The sequence below is a fragment of the Hippopotamus amphibius genome, chromosome 1 (assembly GCF_030028045.1).
Source record: "Hippopotamus amphibius kiboko isolate mHipAmp2 chromosome 1, mHipAmp2.hap2, whole genome shotgun sequence".
In the NCBI taxonomy this organism is placed as follows: domain Eukaryota; kingdom Metazoa; phylum Chordata; class Mammalia; order Artiodactyla; family Hippopotamidae; genus Hippopotamus; species Hippopotamus amphibius.
In genome coordinates, this window is record NC_080186.1 from 183,107,994 (window position 1) to 183,133,415 (window position 25,422).

General features: G+C 41.5%; 1 pseudogene; it reads right to left on the reverse strand.

The window, feature by feature from the left end:
* Nucleotides 1–23,635: 23,635 nt before the first annotated feature.
* LOC130844017 (GTP:AMP phosphotransferase AK3, mitochondrial-like) lies at nucleotides 23,636–24,329 on the reverse strand (annotated as a pseudogene).
* Nucleotides 24,330–25,422: the final 1,093 nt, after the last annotated feature.

The following is a 25,422-nucleotide window of genomic DNA, read 5'->3' on the forward strand; positions in this document are numbered from 1 at the left end:
CTGCCCAGTTCCCCAGGGCATTCTGACAGTCTGTGGGTACTCATTTCAAAGTTAGCTCATGAGACTTTTCTGCATGAACTTGAGAGATGAAGAGGGCAGTTCACAGATGGTATCTGCCCAGCAAGACTCCTGCAAGGGCTATAGGAAGGTAGTGGCTGTTATCTGCTTGGGTCAGAGGAGACCACCAGGCAGGCAGTAATTGCGAGGGGTTATCTATGTGCCCTTTCTGGGTAAAGCTGAAGAGCACATCCTGGTTCACTTTGATATGAATTTATTGTCCTCCGTTAGCAGCCATCCAGGCTCATGGTGGTCACAGGCAGTGCACTCTCAGTGCCGTCTTAGAATAAGCATGGTGCTAGGGGTTAGTAGAGGAATACAAACAAGAGTATCATTAAGGAGGTCATATTCCAGAGGGAGGGTATTATGATCCATTGAAAATGACTGATCATGTAAAGAGGATGTGATTAAAGACCAATGTAACATACAAATAAAATGAGTGTTAGCAGTTCCAGAGGCGGCTGGGGACGGGTACTCTAGGAAAGAGTCACTGTGGACTGGAGTGGTTGAGAAAGGCTATTTAGAGAAGGTAGTGCTTTGAATAATGGGTCAACTGTAAAGTGATGAAAATCCACCTACTGTTGTCTCAGGTCATGTACAGTGCTGAATATCTAGGAGTCCGATCATGGTTCTGCCTCAGATTCCCTGCATGTCATCAAGAGTATGTTTCTTGACCCATAAAATGCCAGTGCTCACAGCTCCCTGCCCTACAGGCCTGTTAAGATGAGTAACTGATGGTAAACTTCCTGGGCAAATTCGGTGGTAAAGCCTTTAAACCTGTCGCTAAAGGCTTAAAAATGTCAGGCGATTAAACATAAAGACAGGCATGTGGGTTCTAGAGATAAAATATAACGGTAGTGATAGAAAGCTTAGGTATGCTTGAAGTGGCATCCAGAATCAGCAAGTTGATTCCGGAGGAATTTCTCTTCTTGGGTATTTTCTCTTCTTGGCTAAATACAGAGGTGGAATCAGCCGAGGACTGTTTAGTTCCGCATATGTGCTTAGCACTAGGCTGAGTAACATTAGGGGAATTTAAGACATCTTTAGCAAGAGTGTTGTTTTGGCAGCTTTCAGGCACACAGACCTGAAATGGAAGCTATAATCCTCAGGAGTGCAGATGCTCAGGTAGATTTGTATCACAGAATTTACAAAGCCCTCGGGAAGAACCTTAAGAGAGGCTCACTCTTTCTCAAAGATCTGATTCATCACTGACTCTAATTCATCACATCTTTGAGCATAAGAAATCCTTATGCACTTGCTTTTTCCATTAATGTGAAAGAATTCAAGTGATCAGGAAGCCGTGCACCAAAACCAAACAAACAAACAAACAAAAATTAGTAGAGAACTGACCACAGTTCACACAGAGAGTATACATTTCTTTATGTTAAACTGTTTACAGTATGGCTGGACTTCCCCTGCACACAAGGTGTGTAAATACCCACAGCTAGCTCTCTTGCCCTTTGGGACAATTGCGCTGACTAAGGGACAAGGAGAGGTCAGGGTTTACTTGGTCAGGTCTGGCTTTCAGGAGGGCCTGTGTGACTGTTTTTTTCAGCAGTTAACCATTCTACCCCAAGCTGCAAACCACGTGATAAGAGACCTTATAATGAACCTGGAATAGAAAAACAATAAGCAAACAATAAAAACGTGGCCACGGGAACACATTAATAACGTTTCTTTGAGGTGATATTTGCAGCACTTTTGCAAATATTGACTCACTACATATAAGAATGAAAAACAAACCTGGTTTAGAGCTGGGCCAACCATGTAAAGTACTGGGTACTCCCTTAGAGAGTTTCTCCCTAGCCTGGGGTTCAAGCCTAGAAATGAGCACTCCTTTATATGCAACCTGTAGTATCTTCTACACCCCATCTAAATTCAAAAAGGGCTTTTCCTTCTGGCTTATAACAGCCTTTTCTCCCAGTGACTAGAGACAGGAGGAGGCAAGACCGGCTGCATGTGATGACATGTGGGCTTATAGATACAATCATTCTGTTTTAAGTTGGAAATGTACTACTTTCTTTCCCCTCTCCCTTTTTTGTGTACACTAAAAGGGCCTAATATAAAGTATCCTCTCTTCTTGAGAGTGTTTGCTGATCAGGGCCTTCTACTCCATGCATTTGGTTTGTTCATCCTCAGATTCTGGGTAGAGTAGACCAAGACAGTTATCTTAAAAGAACAGAAAAGAGAAGTGGCAAGTGTCTTGAAGGAAGCTGCTCAGTGAAGAGGAGGTTCTCTTGTAGCAGAAGAGGAAAGAGATTAGTGGGTTTTGGAGAAGGGAATGTGCCCAGCATGTGGTTCAAGAGTGTTACTGAGTTTAGGCTCGTACTGCTCACCACACAACAGGCCAGTCAATTGAGAGATAAGGTGTTGGGACAAGGAATAGTGGCTTTATTTGCAAAGCCAGCAGGCCAAGAAGATGGTGGATGAGTGTCCCAAAGAACCATTTTGCCCAGATTTTGTAGAGCAAAGAGGGGGAGTTGAAGAGATAAAGTTAAAAAAAAGTTGTTGCAAATATTTCCTGGTTCCAGCCAGACTCTGGAGGAAATGTCTTCTTTCCTACAGCTATTTACAAGCCCCTGGTCAGGATGTTTCCTGTGAGCTAAGCAAAGATATTTTAGCTTCACACTCAGGCTTGGGAGGCAGGGTTCCTGGAAATGGGCCATTATGTGTAATTTAAGCTTAAGTGATTAACTTGTAGCAAAAGCAATAGAATACAGAGATTCAAGTAAAAGAGATTTGGAGTGGAGTCAGATTTGTTTTTCCCTGTCAATGGAGCCCAAGGAAGTGGCTAATCCTCGAAGGAAATGGTTGTATGATCTGCCTGAGGGAATGGGGACACAGGCTCTGAGGTTTTCTGTCTTGGCAGCAGTTTCTCTGCCTCCAGTATGGACAGAGCAGTCATCCTCAGGTGTGTGTTTGTGTGTGTGTGCACAGCAGCCCAGCAGAGTGGTGCTTCCAGGTGGAAATCAGGTTGCTTCACAGAAAATAGAGTGATGTGGTCCTTCTTGTACACCCAAGTGGAAGAGGGAACTCTGAGCATTTCCATGCAGGGCCCACATCAGCCTGGCCTACACATGTAACTCTGTTACAGAATCTCTACCTGGCACACTCAAGCTCACCCAGATTTTGGGGGCTGAATATTTAATCTGGAGAAGGGGGCTTGTTTAAGAAAAAATAATTTTATAAACAGATATTAGCTAGAGGGCCTTAGACAGAGCCTTTTGCAATTGAGGAAATCTGAGCTTATGCTTCACTGGTTTTATGATAAAACCTCCTCTGTATTATTACATTTTGTCCTGATTCTGCCCTGAAGGGCTTTTCCCCCACCATCCGTGGGCATCCTTCCTTCTCTCGAAGGTATTTCATACTCTGTTTTTGCCAGCTTTCCATACCATCCACACCAAGGGACGATCTGCAAATCACGTACACAAATTATATGAAGGCTTAATCTCTCCCTTAACTAGGTTACTCAACCTTTAATTAAAAAAAAAAATTTTATTGCAGAATGAAAAGCTTCACTACTTTGATCATCTCCCTGCCAAGTCTCAGCCTTACTCTTCTATATGCAACCATTTTTTGAAAGAAACTTTTGGTATCAGCAAGCAGTCCAGAAGATTGGGATGAGGGAGAAAGGGGACTTTGTACCAAACCTCGCTGGAACTGTTTATCTGGGCCTTGAAGGGAGACTGATTTGCTCCTGATCCTGAAAGCAGGCATAGCTGAGTCTCTCTCCTAAAGCACAACAGGTTTTCTAGGATGGTTGGCTTTCTTAGAGCTGGAAGAATACTCAGGTTCACATAAATGGTCAACATCCTCTGAACCACCACAGTGGAGATGAAGGTGCCCAATGGAGTCTGTTTTTTCAGTGGCCTTTGCTAGAGAAGGTGCTAAGAGTCCCATTTCACCAAGATGGAGGGTCATTTCACTTAAGACATGCAAAGACTCTAAAGAAAATTCTTAAGAAATTCCAGAGAAAATTCTAAAATTAGAATTCCAAGACATTCTGAGCATGGTGTTTATGCCACTCATTCAGTCATTTGGTCTCGTTTGAAAAAAGAAATCTCATTGCTTAGGAATTAGGCTTCACATATATTTAAAGAAAAATACCACAGAATGTTTAAAGGTGTAGTGCTTTCTGTATAAAATGTCTTTCACCTTAGCTGACATTTTCTCATCTTCATTGCATTGGGCATAATAAGTAAAGACACAACAGGATCTTGCACTGGAAAAGGAAGATCTTGTATTTATTTTCCACATTCGGGTTTATGACCTTGCTCCCCCCCCCTTTTTTTTTTTAATGCCTTCTTAAAAAACAATGGAAAATCCTAAGTCTTCAGAAGATAATTAGAAGGCCACGAAACAGCCTTGGCCTGAGGTAAAAGAGCAGTACACGAGTCAGGAGACCCAGGGCCTAAGCTGCCTTTGGCCACTGGCTAACCAGTCTGGGAATTTGGTCCACGTCCCTCAAGCTCTCTGCCTTGATTTACTCATTAGTGCCATGAGAAGCTGGGCAAGGTCATCCCTCAAGTCCTTCCCAGCTCTAGTGTTTGTTTAATGATTTTCCTTTAAGAATTCCAGAGCCTTTATGTAACTCACAAGGCTAAGAGTCCATTTAGGGAAGTGCAGGGGCCTCAGCTATGCTCTCATCACATAGAACTAGTCAAGCTCAGAAGGATGCTTTGGGAACAGTCTGTTCAGACACAGACTGGGGGGAGTGAAGAGAATTCATCATCCTGAGGGCACAGGCATTGGCGCGGAGCTGCCGTCCAGCTTGGGGCTTTATAGGGGAAGACTGGCTTTGGGTTAGAATCCTAGTGTAATGAATAGGTGTGGAGGGAGACCTAAAGCCAAGGATGGTCCAGCTCCGCCACAAATATTGTCCGACCTTTGGCCAAGTCACTCACCTCTCTGGGACGCTATCTCTTTATAGGTGTGAAGTGAGGGTAATAAGATCAGCCCTGCCTTGCTCAGCAGCTTTTGATAAGGTCAAAATACATATGGAAGTAAAAGAGTTTGAAAACTATAGTGTGACACATAAATAGAAGGAATGTGATCAGCTTTGAAAGATGTTTCTGCCCCTGTGGCCAGCCTAAGGAGGAGGCAGGGCAGGGAAATTTCTGCACAGGGATGAAGGGGGAAGAGCCTGGGCTGAGGGAGGAGAGGCAAGATCAGGTAAAGAGCAGGCCTGAAGGACTGGTGAATACAGGGAAAGGCTCCCACCCAGCAGCTGACTTCAGGCTGGGGTCATTGGCAGCTCTGAGCCTACTGTGACCACTTCCAAAGGCCCTCTGTTTATTGACAGTGGCTTTACTGCTGGAAATGTCTGTTGTACTGTTTCTCTTAAACAGAAAATGCCTGGCTATGGGACCACAGGGGCTGATACCCTGATGTCCCACTCTAGGGCTCTGTTGCCTTGTAAGACTCCTGAGAGCCCTGTTTGGTGGCTCCTGGAAGCTGCACAAGAAGCAGGTACCCTGATCACTCCTCAAGAGGGGCTACATAGACAAGTGAGGCAGTGACAGGGCTAAGGTAGAAACCAGGCCAAGTAATAGCAATAATGATAATCATAGTTACTATTTATGGAGCGCCACGTGCCAAATGCCGAATTAAATGTTCTGCATACATTTGCTTGCTTAACCTTCACAACTCCCCAATGAGCTTGTTATATTATTATTTTTCTCCAACTTAGAGAGGTTAAGAGAGGTCATGAGACCCTAAATCTCCCAACTTATCTTAGAAAACAACTTTTTAATTAAAAAAATATTGTTTAAATATAGTTAATTTACAATATTTTGTTAGTTTCAGATGTACAGCAAAATGATTCAGATATATATATTCTTTTTTCAGATTCTTTTCCATTATAGGTTACTACAAGATATTAAATATAGTTCTCTGTGTTATACAGTAGGTCTTTGTTGTTTGTCTTTTTCATACATAGTAGTGTGTATATTTTAATTCCAAATTCCTAATTTATCCCTCCATCCCCTTCTGTAACCATAAGTTTGTTTTCTAAGTCTGTAAGTCCATTTCTGTTTTGTAAATAAGTTCATTTGTATCATTTTTTTAGATTCCACATATAAACAATGTCATATGATGTTTGTCTTTGACTTACTTCACTTAGTATGATAGACTCTAGATCCATCTGTGTTGCTACAAATGACATTATTTTATTCTTTTTCATGGCTGAGTAGTATTCCATTGTATATATGTACCACATCTTCTTTATCCATTCATCTGTCAGTGGATATTTAGGTTGCTGCCATGTCTTGGCTATCATAAGTAGTGCTGCTCTGAACATTAGGGTGCACGTATCGTTTTAAATTATGTTTTTCTCCAGATATATGCCTAGTAGTGGCATTGCAGGATCATATGGTAGCTCTATTTTTAGTTTTTTAAGGAACCTCCATGCTGTTCTCCATAGTGGTTGTACTAATTTACATTCCCACCAACAGTGTAGGAAGGTTCTTTTTTCTCCACACTCTCTCCAGTGTTTATTATTTGCAGATTTCTTTCTTTTTGACAATTTTAAACTAATTTTTATTGGAGTATGGTTGCTTTACAATATTGTGTTAGCCTCCACTGCACAACAAAATGAATCAGCTGTATACCTACAGATATCCATCCCCTCCCTTTCGGACTTCCCTCCCATTTAGGTTACCACAGTGCGTTAGGTAGAGTTTTCTGTGTGTGGAATCTAGAAAAACGGTATAGATGATCTTATTTTCTTTTCTATTTTTTTTTAAACTAATGCTTTTTTTTAAATTAATAATTTATTTATTTTATTTATTTATTGGCTGTGTTGGGTCTTTGTTGCTGCACACGGGCTTTCTCTAGTTGCTGCGAGCAGGGGCTACTCTTCATTGTGGTGCGCAGGCTCCTCATTGTAGTGGCTTCTCTTGTTGTGGAGCACAGGCCCTAGGCATGTGGGCTTCAATAGTTGCAGAGCATGGGCTCAGTAGTTGTGGCTCACGGGCTCTAGAGCACAGGCTCAATAGTTGTGGCGCACGGGCTTAGTTGCTCCGTGGCATGTAGAATCTTCCCAGAGCAGGGCTCGAACCTGTGTCCCCTGCATTGGCAGGCAGATTCTTTACCACTGCGCCACCTAGGAAGTCCCTGATCTTATTTTCTTTTAATGTACAGTATTTATTTAGGCTGTGTTGGGTCTTCATTGCTGTATGCAGGCTTTCTCTAGTTGTGGCAAGCGGGGGCCACTCTTCATTGTGATGTACAGGCTTCTCAGGGCAGTGGTTTCTTTTGTTGCAGAGCATGGGCTCTAGGTGCATGGGCTTCAGTAGTTGCAGCATGCAGACTTAGTAGTTGTGACTCGTGCACTCTGGAGTGCAGGCTCAGTAGCTGTGGCGTACAGGCTTAGTTGCTACAAGGCATGTGGGATCTTTGTATTGGCAATTCTTAACTACTGAGCCACCAGGGAAGTCCAAGATGATCTTACTTGTAGACTTCTTGATGTTGGCCATTCTGACTGGTGAGGTGATACCTCACTGTAGTTTTGATTTGCATTTCTCTAATAATTAGTGATGTTGGGGGGGACTCAAGGGAGGGTGGGTGGGGAGTTGAGAGAGGGAGGGAATATGGGGATATGTGTATAAAAACAGATGATTGAACTTGGTGTACCCCCCCTCCCCAAAATATATTAGTGATGTTGAGCATCTTTTCAAGTGCCTCTTGGCCATCTGTGTGTCTTCTTTGGAGAAGTGTCTTTTTAGATCTTCTACACATTTTTTGATTGGGTTGTTTCTCCTAGCTTATCTTCATGATAAAATTGACTCTGAACCCACGTTCTTTGGATGCTAAATCCTATTCTCACTCTACTGTTCTTCTCTTTGTTTCACAGATTCTTATCAAGTCATCCCAAAGTTGTCTGGACTTTAGCAGAATCCCAAAGTAAGGATTGATTCACTTCTGAGCAGTGAAGAGACCAAGACACAACAGCAATCCAAAAAGGGCCTGATTTGCTCCTTTTGCAGGGGCAAAGAGAAAATAAACAAAACCAGTAGTTCTACACTGGTGTAGGAAAACTGAGATGCCCTGGAAGGGAGAGAAGTGATTTCTTATTGACCATTCCAGCTAGTGACATGCTGATGTCACCTTGCACTGGCTCACATCTGCCTTCAAGAGCCAATTGTATGCATCTCCTTCCAACTCCACGTTCAGTCAAGTTCGATTAGCTTGGTCTTGGCCAGGGTGGGGTATTAACATTGTGGAAAATGGTAAACACTACAAATCAGAGTTTATTTCCCTGTAGAGCCAGTTGTTAAACATGTACCTGCACTGATTCTAGCCTTGTTTGTCATTGTTTTCAGCTCTAAAAAGAGTTGTTTCTGAAACGTGGTGTCTAAAAGGAAGTCTTAATTTTACATATGTAGATACTACGTGTAGATTAAAGGAGCCATTCTAACATGTGCAGGTGAAGACATCACTGAAAATCGCTTAATAACTAAACTTGCTCAAGACAATTGAATAAGAGTGGCAGGACTTTGCTGCCATTTCCAGAAGAGCATCTTGGTCTCAGAGCTGCCATCTGTGCCTGCAGGGGAAGGGATCTGTGGTCAGTTTCCTTTGGCAAGGTCTGGTGGCTCGAATTGGGACAGCAAGACCACCTGTCTATGTGAATGACCTTTTTCTTTTTTGCATTTAAAAATAACCTACCAAAGATAGCATGGATAAGTGAATTGAAGCATGGAGCTGAGCCGATTCATTTGAGAAAAATATTTTTTCAATCACCTATCTTTTCAACTACATGTGCCTTCATCGGATATGGCACTAATAATGTTATTGGTAGAATCACCTCCCCTGATTTTCTATAGAAATGGGAACTAGGAATAGAATGCAGAAGTAGAACTACAGGTGACCCCCATGTCTCAGTTTTCCTGTTACTTCCAGAGTCTCTTGTATTAAACCTTTTGGCTTGAACTGGAGGAGAAACATGCATTTCAGCTGTTCTCCCAGCTCCGTCCTTCCTGCCTCCCTGCGAGGGCTCCTGGGGAGGTGGAAATGTCTATTAGACACTTACCCAGATGTCCTTTAACTACAGTTATGAGAGAGTAGCACTGGACAATCTCTCTTACTAAGGTCCCCTCAAGTTCAAAAATTCTGTGCCTAAATAACTGTCATCCAAGGGGCCTGCTCCACAGCCAATCCCGTGAAATGTGCTGCTCCAGCCGCTTGAAACAGGGACTGGGTTTCAGTCCTAGTTCTCTGGCCATTTCAAGACCTTTGTTCTTTCAAAGAGTACTTGCTTTCTTGATCTGGACTTACAAGATAGAAGGATACCTTCCCTCAGATTCCCTAATAAAGTAGCAGCCAGACCTGTAGTGAAAATAACAAGAGATAAAATTAGCTACCCTGAGCAGCAGATAGCTCGCTCGCATGGTGGGGTCAGGGAGCACTGGGCCAGCTGGGAGGCCCTGCCTGGCGTGGTCCTGCTTCTGCTGGGCTCTGTGCCTCACTGGAGGGTCTTACATAAGACTTGTCACAGCAGCCTGCCCCTCCCTGCTGGGGCAGTTCACAGGACACAGGATTAGCGGGCTAGAGCCAAGCTCTATTTCTGGAAGGCAGAAAGTTCAGCTAAAGGGTAGCCACTGAGAAGATATTCGTTTACTCCATTGAAGGGAGCAGAAACAGAGACTCCTAGAGGGAAAATTATTTTAGGAGACCATTTTGTATAGATAAGCTGAGAACATTTGGGATCAGAGTAGAGGAAGAAAGCAGAGCATGAGCGAACATGAAAACCAACTCTGTTCCTCCTGTTGTCATCCCTCCTTTGGCTACTGCACTGATTCAACCCTAGGATTTTAGGCATATAAATTATCCAGTAAGTCCGCCAAAACAAGGCTGTATGATTTCATCTTTGCCACCAACGTAAACTTATGTTTGGGTACGTATCATGTATAATATATTATACAGTGAATTATAATTATTCAACATCATGGGGAATCTCTGTTAGCCTCATACATACCAGATCCCCACGTTGAGTGGACTTTCGTTACTATATTCAGGTTGTGGAGGGGGACATTGCCCTCAGGCACGCATTTATCCGTTTCACTGCCTCACTACACGATTAATTCCTTCAAGAAAGGAGCAAATGGGAGGCATGGTGATAATGTGGACACTTAAGGAGAAATGATTTGAACTCCTGTCTTTGGTGGTGATGATGGTTGCATGTGTGTATGTCTGTTGGTGGAGTGGGTGTGTAGTATCTACTGGAAATGATAGTTTTTAAAGGGGGTAGGTCCAAAGCTGGGAAAAGGAGAGCCCAGCTGGGATCTAGGAACAGAGGTTAAAAACTAACAACCTAGGCAGGTTGAAAGCAGGGACACTGAGGCACATTGGCAGGGGAAAATCCAGAAGGCAGAAACCAAACCAGCAAAGGGCTCTCCTACAGCAGGAAAGGATAGAGAATGTGAACCAGGAAACTGGGCATTAAGGAGCTCCAGGGCATTCTTTAAGCCCCAAGTTTAGCAAAGAGAGTGTACGCACCAAGGCACAGACCGTTTCTGTCTGAGCTATAGGCTGGGGATTCTGTCACCCAAATACTTCAGTGCACCACTTGATATCTGATATTATATATTTAGGTGAGCACCCAACATTTTCGGAGGACACATTTTGGAAATTGCTTTCAGAGACAAGTGTTTGAACAACGCAAAAAATTGCATATCATAAGTTCTTTGTCAATAATTTATTTTACTCTATTTAAGCAGAGGGGTGCAAGACCAAATTTGTGCCAGGTGGGAGATAGATGGGTGCAGTGCAGGGACCTTATTTGGATTCTTTGTTCAAGCAGATTGTTAAAAAGTTTATGAGACTTGGAAAGTTGAACACCAACTTTTTGTATTAAGGAGGTGTTATTTTTACATGTGATAATGGCATTGTGGTATTTTTTAAAGAGTCTGTATCTTTTAAAGATGTATGCTGAGATATTTATAGATAAAATCATATGACTGGAGTTTTCTCCAGAAAATATGGGGGAGTGGGAAGGAGTTAGCTGAAGAGAGATTGTCTCCGAGTTGAATTTTGTTAGAGCTGGATGATGCATTCATGGGGACTCATTACACGCAGAGCCAAGGCTTTCCTTGTGATGACAGCTGCTAGTGCCACGTGCCAGAAACTTTTCAGAGCTACATGTCTGCTCTCGTATTGATGAACATTCCTGTTGCTCTAGGATGAAGACATCCAAATGCCCACTTTAACAGAGAGATGAAACAGAGCCACAAGAAGGTGGGAGTTGTAGAGGAGCTTTTTTGTTTGCTTTAAATGCACATATCCAGCTCTTTCTGCTAAAAGTTGGAAAGAAGAAGCATTTTGGAATTTATCAAGATGAGTAATGATGTGTGGGAGAAGCAAGTTGCCCCCTTTTTCTTTTCCTTCCTTAGATGCTGAACCCAATTGTTTGGCAGGCTTCATTGCTGCCCAAACTTTTCCCAGCCTCCTTATGATAAGGTGTAGCTGTGTGATTTAGTTCTGGTCAATGAGATGTAAGCAGAAATGTTATGTGGGACTTTCTGGGAGACTCTTTAAAAGGCGCTGACTCATCTAGGAGGTGTGTCCCTCTTTTCTTCCCTCTGTTTTTCCTGCTACCTGGAATGCAGGTGTGAGGTGTAGAGCTCCAGTACCTGTGCTGGGCCCCTGAGGGTGGAAGTCACATACCCACTGTGGCAGAGCAGAGAGAGGGAAGGAGCCTAGGTCTCTGATGACTCTCTGAACTGCTTGTCTGTGGACTTATTGTACAAAGTGAAAATATACTTTTCATGTTGTTAAGCCAAAAGTACTCTAGATTTTTAATTAGATGCAAAAAGCCTAAATGCTAATTAATACAGGTAACAGATTGTTTGTTGTTAATAAATAAAGCACTAACCAAAAATGAAAGTGTATAGAGTCATTGACTCAGCAATTCCAGTCAGGATTTCACCATGTAGATATTCACCAAGAAATAGTATTTTTTGCAAGAGCAAACACTACAAGCAACCTAAGCGTCTACATAGGTTATGCAAACAAACCTTCAGTGGGTATCAGTCAGCCAGTCAAACAATGAGATCTGTGTTGCCATGAAAGAACCTCAGGTCTTATCAATCAGTGCAAATAAGTAAGTTACAAAAAAGCATGTGTAGTTTGATCTCTTTTATATGTTACATGATGTAAATATAAAATGTATATATAATTATACCATATATATTTTATTATATATTTATTTATTATACCAGGTATAAGTATATACCATATAAAAATTATATATAATTATATAATTATGCATATATATTTTACATATTTATTTGTTATGTTTTATTGTACCATATATGTGAATTATATATATAAATTGAATTGAAAAATGAATTGTAAACCATATATGTTATATATACATATATAATTTGTTATACTATATATGTACATATATATAATTTTTATATATGAGGTGTGTATGTGTATATATAAAATGTTTTTCCCCCTAGAAGGAAATTAAAATCTGCTAACTGAAGGAAGAGAGGGCCAGTGAGTTGGTGTGCAGAGAGGCTTTTATCTGTCACTGTATATATTTTTGCACAGATTGAATTTTCTCTCTACAATCTGTCTTTTTTTGTTAATAAAAGAGTTACTTCCAATAGCACAATAGTCTTCAAGCCTAATTTTATAAATTAATAGCACAAAGAGTTTGCTTTCATTAAAACTTCAGTATCATTATCTGAATATTTAAGGTACAGACTGAATTCTGTCTGCACTAATTTAAATGGTTACAGTAAAGGTATTATTGTCTCCCTCCCATCTCCCTGTCACTGTCCTTCTTTCCTTTTTTTAAAGTTAATTAATTAATTCTTTATTTATTTATTTTAAAAAGTAAAACATAGTTAATTTACAATGTTGTGTTAGTTTCAGATGTATAGCAAAGTGATTCAGATACATATATGTGTGTGTATATATATTCTTTTTTAGATTCTTTTCCATTATAGGTTATTACAAGATATTGAATGTAGTTCCGTATGCTATACAGCAGGTCCTTGTTGTTTATCTATTTTATACATAGTATTGTGTATCTGTTCATCCCAAATCCTAATTTATCCTTCCCCCTCGCCTTTCCCTTTTGGTAACCATAAGTTTGTTTTCTATGTCTGTGCCTCTATTTCTGTTTTGTAAATAAGTTCATTCGTATCACATTCTCTCCTTCTTTCTCCCCTTCTCTTTTACTCCCACTTCTCACTGCCCTCTTCTTCCCTCGCTCTCCTCCTTCCATAAATGTGTACTATTACTGACTCTCCAAGGACCTGGCCTTCTCCAAGGACCTGGCCTGCATCAGGTCAGTAATAGTACACAGGAAAGCATTTCCCCAGGAACAGCTGAGCTACCTAGGGATTCTGTCCAACACTGCCGGGACAGAAACTGATACTCTGCCTGAACACAGAGTCCTGGGAACACTCAGTGGCCTCCAAGTGATTTTCACCAAGTTGTTTGCTTCTTACAGATGAATGAGGACACATGTGCGCCGAGAGGCATTGGCACATGTCCAGAAGTTTATTTACTCAGGCTTCAAATGAAGGCAAAGGTTTATTTTGACTCTTTCCCGCAGCATCAGAGCTCTGCTTATGAGAGCAGGATGGAAACACAGCAGGAAGATAGCAGTAATACAGCCATGTGCCACGAGGCAGATGGCAGAAGAGGTGACATTTGTTTCCAAGGGATCTCAAGGCCCTGCAGAGCTCATAAGAGCAGCTCAATTGGTGTTTTCAATTTTAGGACAGTTATTTCTATGGGAAATAACCTTAGTTCCTGACCTCATACTTTACTGATAAAATCTGAACCTTGGCAACCCCATGAACTGGAAAGGATTACCATAGGATAATCAAGAAAACACATCTAAAGAATGACAAGTTCCAGGGTTGCTCCAGGGATGGATTCTCTCATAGATTATTATGAGCTGATAAAGTCTGGGAGGTGAAGGGAGGAACATGTGGGAAATGAAGGATCCAGGAATTTGTCACTAGACCAGGTGTATTGGTCCCAACCACTTTGGTTTTGAAATCCATGCCCAACTTAAACTAGCTTAAAGAAAAATTGGGATTTATTGATCCACGTAGTTGGAAGGTTTGCTGGGTGATTTCATGCACAGTTAAATCCAGGGCTTTCAACAGCATGTGAGGACATTGTCACTGCCTCTCCCCCTCAGCCCTGCTTTCCTCTGTGTTAGTTTCACGCATAGTCAGGCATTCCCGACACAGTGGTAAAGATGATTACCAAGGATTCCAGCTACCAGTTTAGCAATCCCAGGGTCAGACACCTTTTTCTCTATAGTTCTAACAATGTCAGGGCTGATTTTCACTGGCCCAGTTTGGGACGTATGCCCACCTCTGAACCAGTCACTACCCCTGTGATCTTCCAGGTTCGGACCTGGTACCCAGGACCTGGAGCCAGTCACACCAGACAGGAGAATGGGAGGGGAATTTCTTTTTTTTTTTTTATCCTTTGTAAATATAACCCATAAATGAACCAATTTCCTTTGCCTAATATAGATAATCTTTATTAACATTGTACAACTTTAAGTTTCATAGGTCTCTATAGCTATTTTGGCCTATGATAAAATCTCCTTGGTTAATTTTAAAAAGTCAGGGAATAATAAGAATTAGATTTATAATTCTTTTTATAATTTCTTAAAAAAAAATTCAGAACATAAAAGTACATGCACCCACCCATCTTTTTTTTTAAAATAATTTTATTTATTTATTTATTCATTGGCTGTGTTGGCTGCATGTGGGCTTTCTCTAGTTGTGGTGAGTGTGGGCTACTCTTCATTGTGGTGCATGGGCTTCTCATTGTGGTGGCTTCTCTTGTTGTGGAGCATGGGCTCTAGGCACACGGGCTTCTGTAGTTGTGGCACATGGGCTCAATAGTTGTGGCTTGCAGGTTCTAGAGTGTAGGCTCAGTAGTTGTAGTGCACAGGCTTAGTTGCTCTGTGGCATGTGGCAGGGGAATTTCAAAGGCAAATTAGTATGTTGTTATCAGAGGTAGAAGGAGATAGTCGACAGGCAATTAAATATCCACTACACTGGTGTAGATTTCCTAGCTTCAAGTTTTCTTCCAGTAGTAAATGAAAGGGAGAAGAGTGACTACCAGTGTACCCCCAGTATATGATCCTTCTTAGAAATGTTAGAGATTAGAGGCTCCCAGACTACAACCAAGGCTTTGGGGCTTACTCTAGAGTTTTTGGGTTTCTTGTAGTTATCCCAGGTATTGGAGTTGAAAACAGATTGGGACTAGAAAATATATATATGCTCTTAGAGGTATTCTCCAGGCCTGGATGAATTCCTGGTCTAGGATTTCCCTCAGAAAGGTAGAATATTTTAAAAGTTTTCCTAGGGGCTTTATAATTCCTCCCCTAAACCTAAGGAATCAGCCTATTTTATTTTTTGTTCCATTATTACCTCTAGTTACAGACTTTCAAAGCAGTGAGTAAATGGAGAGCTGGACTCACACTCAGGAGTTCTGCCTCCAGATCTGGGGAGCTCTTCTCTGCTCTACTGTGGGTAGGTAGAAAAAGCAGTAAAGAACATTGGTGCCACCTTCCAGAAATGGCATGCTTGAAAATAAATCTTTGTAAGACTGAGAAATGTTGTCTTTCATAATACACAGATTGAGTGGAGTCTGCAGAGACCTGGAAAACGCTGCATCAGATTGCAAATGCTGTGGTCGAACTAAGCACGCAGAGAACAATGCTGCACTGCCAGCGCTTTTCACCATTTCTGAACATGAGACCTGGGTGAAGGCAAGTAGCTCACCTGCCAATTTTTTTTTCTTACTGGGCAGAGAATATTCTGGAACTTTCTACAGGAAAGGCCATCTGGCACAAACCTATTTCCAAACAAACATTATTAGTAAGGAGGAGTGGTATAGTTTGGAAATGTGAAGAAAAAAGAAAAAGGAGTCAATCTTGGCCACAGGAAAAGCTCAGGTGATGGCCCATCTTCATCTCTGTTCTCAAAAACTGACTGAAAAGTAACCGGTGGAGAAGCGCCAGCCGCAGACCTGTCCGTTAGATCCACCTCTCAGCATGCTGGGAAGTTTTCACAGGGCATCTGGTCATTATTCATTCCTTTTGCTGAGGATGGTTCAGAAAGTTGAGCTTAGACAAATCCTGTGCCTCCTTCTCAGTTCAAGAACATGATCCAAAGAGGAAATAAAATCTGGAAAAGTCAACAAAGGTAACTCGGTTTACCTGCCACACCTACTTCCTCACCTATAACTTCTGGAAAGGGCCGTCCTACCCACCATGTGACTGGACCAGGAATGGCCCCTAACCAAGCCAGGAACCAACTAAATTACTCTTTCTGAAGTCAGAGACATAGATAGAATTGCCAACATGCTTGAGGAACATAGGGAGACAGATACGCGGAGTGTAAGCTGAGGCACCAGGGCGACCACTTGCTGCACTGGGGACCCTGAGCCTGCGTGACCAGCACTTTTCTGTTTTAGACCCACTGTTTCGTGTGTATGGACCCTCATAGGCTTTGCAGCCTGTGACCTCTGTGCTAAGTGAGGGCGCCCAGCTCTGGCCGTGGAGGGTTTCTCAGGGATCACAGTTCCTGCCCCTTCTGAGGTCTAATTTATTAGTCATCCTGAATTCCCAAGACTTTTTCATACCTAGAATGAGTGCTCTCCCTTCTCCCTGCTACACCCACACGATACACAACTTATCTGAGCAAATCTGAGTAGGTTTCAGACCCGGCTGCCAAACAAGCTTTCAGTAAAACAACTTCTGAGAGTTAACCTAGCAAAGGCAAGATGCCATGGGGAAGGGAACTGGAGTGTATGGCAGTTCATTTCCATGCCATCACTTGGAGCCATTGGCCCTTCTAAAAAGGTCCTCTTTGCACCTCCTTTGCGGCCTCAGAAACGCTGTTAAGGTAGGCTCTTTCAGGCTTCATCCCACCTGCAGCATCTGGGCATAGTTACCTGTATCATAGAGACATCAAGCTATAAAATGACTTTACATTTTTTTGGCCCCAACATTCTTGCTCAAGTTGTCAACTTGTATGTTTGGGAGATATTTTTAAATGTTTGTTTGTTTTTTGCCGAATTTTGGTGACCTCACTCACTGAGTCTGTTTATAGATGCCAGGAGAGGAAAGGGTCCTCACCGTCAGCACTCAGAGACCTCGGTTTCAGGCTGTTGCCCAAGGAAGTGGGTGTGCAGCATGTTTGAAAGCCATCGTGCAGTACTTTGCTCTCTTCTGTGAGTCAGAGTCATGTGCTGTCTAAAATAGGTGGTGAGTGTGGGCAGGGCAGTTCAGACACAATACAACTCATCGAGTTTATTCCCAAGGAGAGTGTGACCCCTCATACCAAGCCTCAGTGAGGGAACATGGGTTTGAGCATGCAAACCCACTGAGTTGACTGGTTCAGCTTGGCCCTGGTGAGCCATACATACAGCTGCATGCTGTGTCTTTAGGGAGGTGGGAGCAAGTGGATTTTACCAAGTGTCTGGACACGAGGCAGGCACATACTTGTATCTGGGCTTTCCTAATAAACTGTGCAGAGCATGTGATTACCTAAGATTGCACAAGCTCACTAATGCAGCTCAAGACTGCGGCACATTAGGGATTTTCACACTTTTAGAAAAATGTGTTTGGAGATGAGGAACCCTCCCCTGCCCCCACACACACGTATGAACGTGTTCTCATGATGGTCATGTGAACATTTACCCAATAGCTCATGCCGAGACAGGACAAATGGCTAAATTCTAAATCTGCACGTGGCCCTTCATGCTCAGCTGGCAGTTCCACTTTAGATCACTGAAAGGGTCATCACATGACTGTCAGCAATCACACGTGAGACCTAAGGAAGGGAGCCTTCAGACTTGAAGAGGCCATGTAGTGATGATCAAAGTCCAGGCAGTCTGCAGCTGTAATGCATCAGAGCACGGAATGGATACCTTTTCTGCAGTGCAGGGAGGAGAGGAAGTAGTCGTTTGGAAACATTGCAAAATACTGGTGCAAGAAAAACTAGGAATGTCCAAGGATTACATGTGGCAGATGCCTATTGTGTCAGAGAAAACTTTTAGAGATCACTCTGTAGGGGGCGAGGAGGAAGGTTTGCTAGGCTAATAAAAATACTTGCTTACCACCCAGTCTTGCCCTAGGCAGCTATGTGGCAGAAGGTTATCCTTCAGCTTCCCTTTCTGTACCATTTTCTTGACCTCGCTCCTGGCTTTCACATCCCACATCACCACCATCCACGCTGTAGGCAACCATCACTCCCTCTGCCCTCTTACATCCCTCATTTTTATCCTAGAAAGAGTATTAGTCACTATGTTGTCTTCTGAGATGATTCTAAGCCTTACTGTTAACTGTGAGCTATTGGAAGAATGTGTCCCCCTTTTAGTGACCATCATCAAAAGAGGGGGGGCCTGTGGACAATAGAGGGCTTTTGTGCTTTCTTGACACCACAAATCATGATTTAAGGCAAGCTCTGCTTAAGGCAAAGAAAATAGCATATCCAACAAGAAACCAGAAGCATAAAGTCATCCAAACAGAAGGACAGTGTCCCTGAAAGGGACTCACATTGTTCTTATGTGTTGCTGTTTTTTTTGTTAGTTTTTTTTTTTAATTTAATTTTGTTTTATTTATTTATTTACTTTTTTGAGAAATTGACATTTTCCCTCCCCTGGTGCCCACAACTGTGGAAGCAGCATTGACTGGCACATGGCATCTCTTGTGACTCAGGAGTCACTACAGCTTCCAGGTAAGATTTTAGGACTTGAGGGTCCCTGCCTACTGCATTTTGGGAAGATATTTTAGGTAACAGGAGAGCTACTAATAAACTATAATTTAGTTGAAAACTTTGCTGTCAGAGGGTAGATGTTATATATAGCCTGAATCTCACCTTGTTGTCACTTGTAAAGGCTACCTCTGAGCCCAGGCTCCACATACATACAGATATGTCATCTGATTGCTTTATTGCTTAAATTTGTTCACTTTTGAGAGCAATATCATGGAGACTAACAAAAAGAAGATTCTAGGACTGTTAAACCTGGTAAAGAGTTTCACCGGTTCTCAAATGATTTCTGAAATGATTACGTTTGGAGACATATTACATGCAATGTTTCCACCTGTCAGAGCCCCATGAAATGGCCAGTCCAAATGGTAATGCCAGGAAGTGAGTCCTATTCTTGCTAAATGAAAACCCAATTAAGACTTCATTTGCTTCAAAGTAATTTACCTGGACCTCTTTGCTTACCTGAGTTAATGGTCCTTATCAATGTCCCAGTGCTCAAGGGATGTAATAGACATTGTTTTTCTTTGTTTATAAGGAGAAAAAAAATATTGGCAGAACTAGAGCTTGTTCCCTTTGAGTATGGGTCTGTTCTTTTTTTCCCATCACAATTCTATATGTTCTCTTGCCAATATTTTCTAATTTCTTATTTCTAATTTTCTTCTAATTTATTCCACCCTCAAATTTCATGTCCCGCCAAGTAACAATTTCCCATTCTCCTCCCAGAGTCTTTCCAGTCACCATCTAACTTTATTTCCTCCTCGTTTCTTTCACCTCATGACTTCTTCCCTTACCCATAATCATAATTGGGTGGGTTTTTGCCACCCATGCAACACTGGCTCAGTGGGATATCTGATAAATTCCCAAAGCCTTAGTTTGACAGCAGCCAAATTCTGTATCCACGTGGCCTGACAGCCTCTTTAAACATACATTCTCATTACCTATAAGTAATCCTAACTCCTTTGGAGTCCTCCACTACCACCATCAATTTTGAATATTTTTTTCCAGTCTCCTGAAGTTATAAAAATTTTCTCAGCTTGCTGAAAGGAGAGTGATGCTACTATGTCATAATATTCAAAGGTCTCTTATCCCCAATCTTTTCTTCTTCCTAATACCTACTCCCCACCTGCACTCTATTCAAACTCACTTCATTCTGCATACCTGGTGTTTTCCTATCCCTTGCTGGAGAAGGCATCACTGTAAAGCTGTCTAGCTGGCCAGCCACCAAAAGTGTGCAAGTTTCTCACAAGACCATGATCATAGGCCTAAGTGGAGAATAAGGACATCCCACAACTGCACATAAACATGTTCCCATTTCAGTTTACATAAGTTTATGTCAATTACTTAAAGAAAATTTAGCTGCTCTTTAGAGAAATGCATTGTTTTGGGTTACTTCATCTTCCGAATCCATTTAATTGGCTTTTCTTCCCCCAAATTTTTAGTTAGAACTAAACAAATCTATTGTAGACTAGAAAACATCAAACAAATATGATTTCATTGCAGGTTGGTTTCACAACCTGCATACTTGAAAATGAGAATCATCAGGTGAGTTTAAATACAATAGAGATATCAGAGCTTGACCCACTGGCCACACAGGAAAAGGTATTTATTTAAGCAAGCTTCCAAAAATCAGTAATTAGAGTGACATTTGATATGGCATATGATAAACACAGATAAAATTAAAAGTGTTAGATATCCATGGTGATGAGTAATGATAAAATAACAATAAAATATCCATTGCTTAAATATTTCCATGTGTGGGAGAAAAAAATATGACTAGGGCAGAGCCTTTTGTGGTGAACATTCCAGCTGGTGAGACTGCCAGGTGGTTCTGAGTCTCTGCTGAAAACTGTTTGGAAGATTGAACCTCTCAGAGGAAGTCAGTTCTGCTGCTTTAAGGTAGTTATTTACAAAAGCCAGGGAGCTTTGAAAATACAACAGAAATAACCATGGCCTCCACCCATGATAACTAAATCAAAATATCCAGAGTGTCAGTGTTCTTTCTTAAAGCTCCCAACTGATTCTAATGTGTGACCAGAGTTGAAAGCCATAGCTCTAGTTTGATGACATGTATTTTGAGGGTGGACAAGGAAATGTGGTTCCATTTCATGGTCGTGGACTAAGCATATCATCCAGAATCTTCATTCCTGCAGCAAGGGCCTTAACTGATGATCCTAAGTAAGAAGTGAAAGTCTCAGTGAAGCAGAAACCAGAATAAATCCTAAAATATGGGATGCAGACTGGACTGATGCAAAAACACAGAGCTCAATCTAAAATGTGTATAGAAGACCAGTGCCGAAAAGGTGAAGGAGCACCAAGACTCCATCCCCACAGGTGGCAGAGACCCACAGCAGGAGGGTTATCAAGGACAATCAACACATCGATCATTGGGGCACTGCTGCAGGAGGGACCAGCAATGCACCCTCTACTGATGCCCTTCCATCTGCCCTTGAGCCAAACAGCAGTGACAAAGTGTCAGCCTCCAGATAGGAATCATCATGGCCAGGGAGCCCAAGTTAGACAGATATGGCCCTGTATCACGAGGAGGGGAATTGGGCACCAGACCTGAACACCCTTGAGAAAAGCCACCACACCAGTGGCTTTTCCTTCTTCACTGTCCCTGAGAAAAGGCTAGAGGACAATTTAGACCAGCAGTCTCCCCAAGATGACACTCATTGACAGAGAATGCAATTTAATGGAGAATCTCAACCATACAGATTACAGAGACAAGACCACCACACATATGGGGAAGACCAACACTATAAAAGATGACAAACTCAACAAGATGAACTAATGCCCAAGCAAGATAAATAATAGAGCAAGCAAAGCAGGATTTAAGAATAAGCATAAGTAGATTTTTTCGGATAGATGTGTGAGGATAGGGCAGTCACAAATAAATCAACTGGAGGTCATGCAGATTAAATTTGGTCCTTATAATAAAAAACTGAATAAGCAGATGAAACATATTTTTTCTGAAATTTAATTTTATTATAATAAAGACTAATGATGCCTTATAACCTAGTGACTAGTGACAGTTCGTAAGTTTAGCAGTGTACTTTCTGGAAAGCATATAACAATATTCAAATAAGACATTATAGAAAGTATTTTAAAGAATGCAATGTTTTCTATAATTCTTTTTAAAAGGCTTGGTCCAGTTTGAAAAATGGACAAAGAATGAAAAATAAAATCAAAAGAAAGAAAAACAAGTTTTCCCCCCAAATACATAAGAAACACTTGCTGATATCTGTATTTTAAATGCCTGGAATAAAATGGGCTGAATTTTTCAAAGGCAGTTAGTAATAGCTTGTGCAAGGATTTGTTTCATTTGATTTAGCACCAACTAAAATAAGAGTAAATATATCAGTTAAGATATAGTCTGGTTTCTCCTCCACTTCTCATAACTGCCCCACTACTCCAGGGCACAGTACATAAGCACCCATTCTCCTAACCCCACCTAAGGAATCTAAAATGATTATTTTAAAATGGCTGCTCAGATTACACACACTGGCAAGATTTTTTCCCCTTAAGATAGGATGTCATTGAACGCCAGCAGGTATCAACTTCTTTAATCAGGAATAAAGAACTCCAAAATTCAGCAATTCTGAATTCAATTACTTTCAATTACTTTCTTGGTCCTTTCTAACCTATCTAACCCTTCTATTGCCACATCCATTTACTAATTATGAGGGCTGTTTCTCTCAAGGAAATTTCCCACCAGGCATGCTTGATCTATTTCTATTTCCTAATGATACAGTATTTCATTTTATGCAGTGTCACAAGTTTTCTTTTATTCTTCCTTTTTAAAAATACTTTAATTTGTTACTCACCAAGGCATACTGATCAAAAAGAGAACTGGCAAGTAGATCCTAAAACACACTTTTTTTTTGGCCATGCAGCGTGTGGGATGTGGGATCTTAGTTCCCCAACCAGGAATCGAACCCATGCCCCTAACAGTGAAAGCATGCAGTCTTAACCACTGGACCACCAGGGAAGTCCCCTAAACACACATTTCTTAACCTAAGTAACATCTGAAACATCAGCCATTAATTATATTTTCCATTAAAGAAAACTTATTCAATTTTGGTGCTTATACAAGAACTTATAATGTCAATTTCTAATGTAAGTTATATTCCTGAGTGAACTTGTAGTTTCAGAAGAAAACAAGTCATATCAAAGTAATATTTTCCTAAATGTTTTTTTTTCTTTATAAGAAATTCTGAGTAAACCAAAGGTATGTTTACCAACAAAATTAATATAGCTCATATGGCCTCCTTAAAGACAGCAGTAAATTACCATTCTGCAGCGGATTGGTAAATCCAGTTATTTTTATCTGGAATTTTATAGAGATAGCATCTCACAAAACCACACCCCCTGTGCTAGAAATGTCTTTTTTGGCATCTGGCTACACAAAAGCTTCTGATGAAATACTTTCTCCAAATTAGTATAATGTTAACTTTTTACTTTTCCAGAAAAAAAATGAAACCTTACCAATCACTTATTCTTACTGAACAAAAGTTCGATTACTAGCAGTTGCTCTTTTACTTTTGGTCTAAAAGAATTTTTTAAAGTTTAGACATTTTTTTACATTTTTTAATTGCACACTCATAGAAGAAAGCTGGATAAAACACACTAGACAGTTTCAAAAGACAAATCTTAGTATCAGACTCATTTGGCATATCCTTAATATCCAGAATAAAATCCACAGAAATGAAACTAATAAAATTTTCATAGAATTTCATACATGGTGGAGTCTTAGAACAAGGAACTTAATATGAAAGAAGGAAGAGTTCTGCTTATCTTGCTAATCCCTAAGATTTTTCCTCATGGAGTAACTGAGTTTTTTGGTGTCTCTGTGGGACTTTTGTCTGCAGGAAAGCATGCATACGGGGCCAAATCTCACTGGTTTCTGTTCCAGAAAATGTTTCCAACACTCCCTTTTTCTGGTAATATTCCAGGACCGGTTTTATTTGGTCTTCATAAATCTTCATTCTCTTGACAAGTGTCTGGTTTATCATCCACACTCTGAATGAGAGGCTCTCCAGTCACATCATCGACGCCGACGGCTCTGGAAGGATTAAATTCGAGGTTGTAGACGCGGCCACTGGCTGGCTGGATCCAGCGAGCCGTGAGGCGTTGCCAGATGACCTCAAAGGGCACGTTCAGGTGCATCACCAGGTGTACCGGATAAACTCTATCCAGGGCTTCAGCCTGTGGAAGTGTCCTGGGGAAACCACACAACAGCCAGCTATACTGGGTGACATTTTTTAGCTCCTGGAGGATCAGTCGAGTCATGAGGTCGTCTGGGATGAGCTTCCCCTGGTCCATGAAAATCTTGGCCAGCACACCGACTTCTGTGTCCTTCAGCATGTTGTCTCGGAGCACGTCCCCAGTGGAAAACTTCTCCAGCTTAAAGTGTTTGATGAAGCGCAGCACCAGGGTGCCCCTGCCCGAGCCCGGGGCGCCCATGATCACAGAGCGCAGTAACTGCCTCGACACCCCCATAGCTGCTGAATGAGGCCGGGGCCAAGCTGATGGTTTGTTTCCTGTTTGGGCGCCTGCTGCGCCTGCGCGCTCGCTCCCCGCCTCTGTTCCTGGAAGTCGCGGGCAGCGCCGCGAGGAAGCGCTGAGAGGGCGCAACCCACGTGGCAGAAAGTGGACGTGTAGGCGTAGGCGTGAGTGGAAAGACTGAGTCAAGGAATTCTCCAACAATGCAGTGTAAAGGGCAGAAGAGACGGTAAGTATGAAAGGAAAATGAAGAAACAGTGTGCAGATTCAAAAGTGCCGCCACTCACAGGAGGAAAAGGAGAGGAGGGAGGGGTAGGGTATTTAAAAAGGTAATTAAAGACAAGAATTTCCCAGGATTAAAGAATGATACAAGTCACAGGGAGAGGCAGTGGAACAGTTCAGAACATTTAGAAGCAAATGTTGGCAGAGGTGTAAGTAGGTCTCTCACACTCTGCTGGCGGGGTGTCCCCACAGCTGGTTTGGAAGGCAACTTGGCATTGGCTATTTTTAAAAACATTACTTCTCAATATCTTTCTTAGACAAACACTCTCATGTGACAAGAAGGCACATATAGATGTTCATTTCAGCCTTATTTATAATAGCAAAAATTGTTAACAATTTAACTGTTCATTAATTAGAGAATAGCTAAGTGAATCTTAGCCATACTATGGAATATTATGCAGCAGCTGAAAAGACCAATCTCTATGTGCTAATGTGAAACGATTTCGAAGACATTGTAAATGCAAAAAGTTGCAGAATGATACAATTTAGATTAAAGAAAGGTATAATTTATGTTTAAATATATGTATTAAGTGAACTGGGAAGCCAGGTTTCAAGCAGTGGAAGGACATGACTTGATTTTTGTTTTTAGACGATTGCTCCATCTGCAAGAAGGAAAGCCATTAGCCTATTTCAATAGACCAATGAAGAGGTGAGAAAGTACTATTTTAATTTTAATTTCTTCAATGTACTTGAGATTGAGCATCTTTTTGTTTGTGGACCATTTGCACTTTATTTCCATTCCCATGTAGAATTTTTAAACTGACAATTACCTGCTAATCACTTCCTTGGAAAAATACTTTGGGTTTGG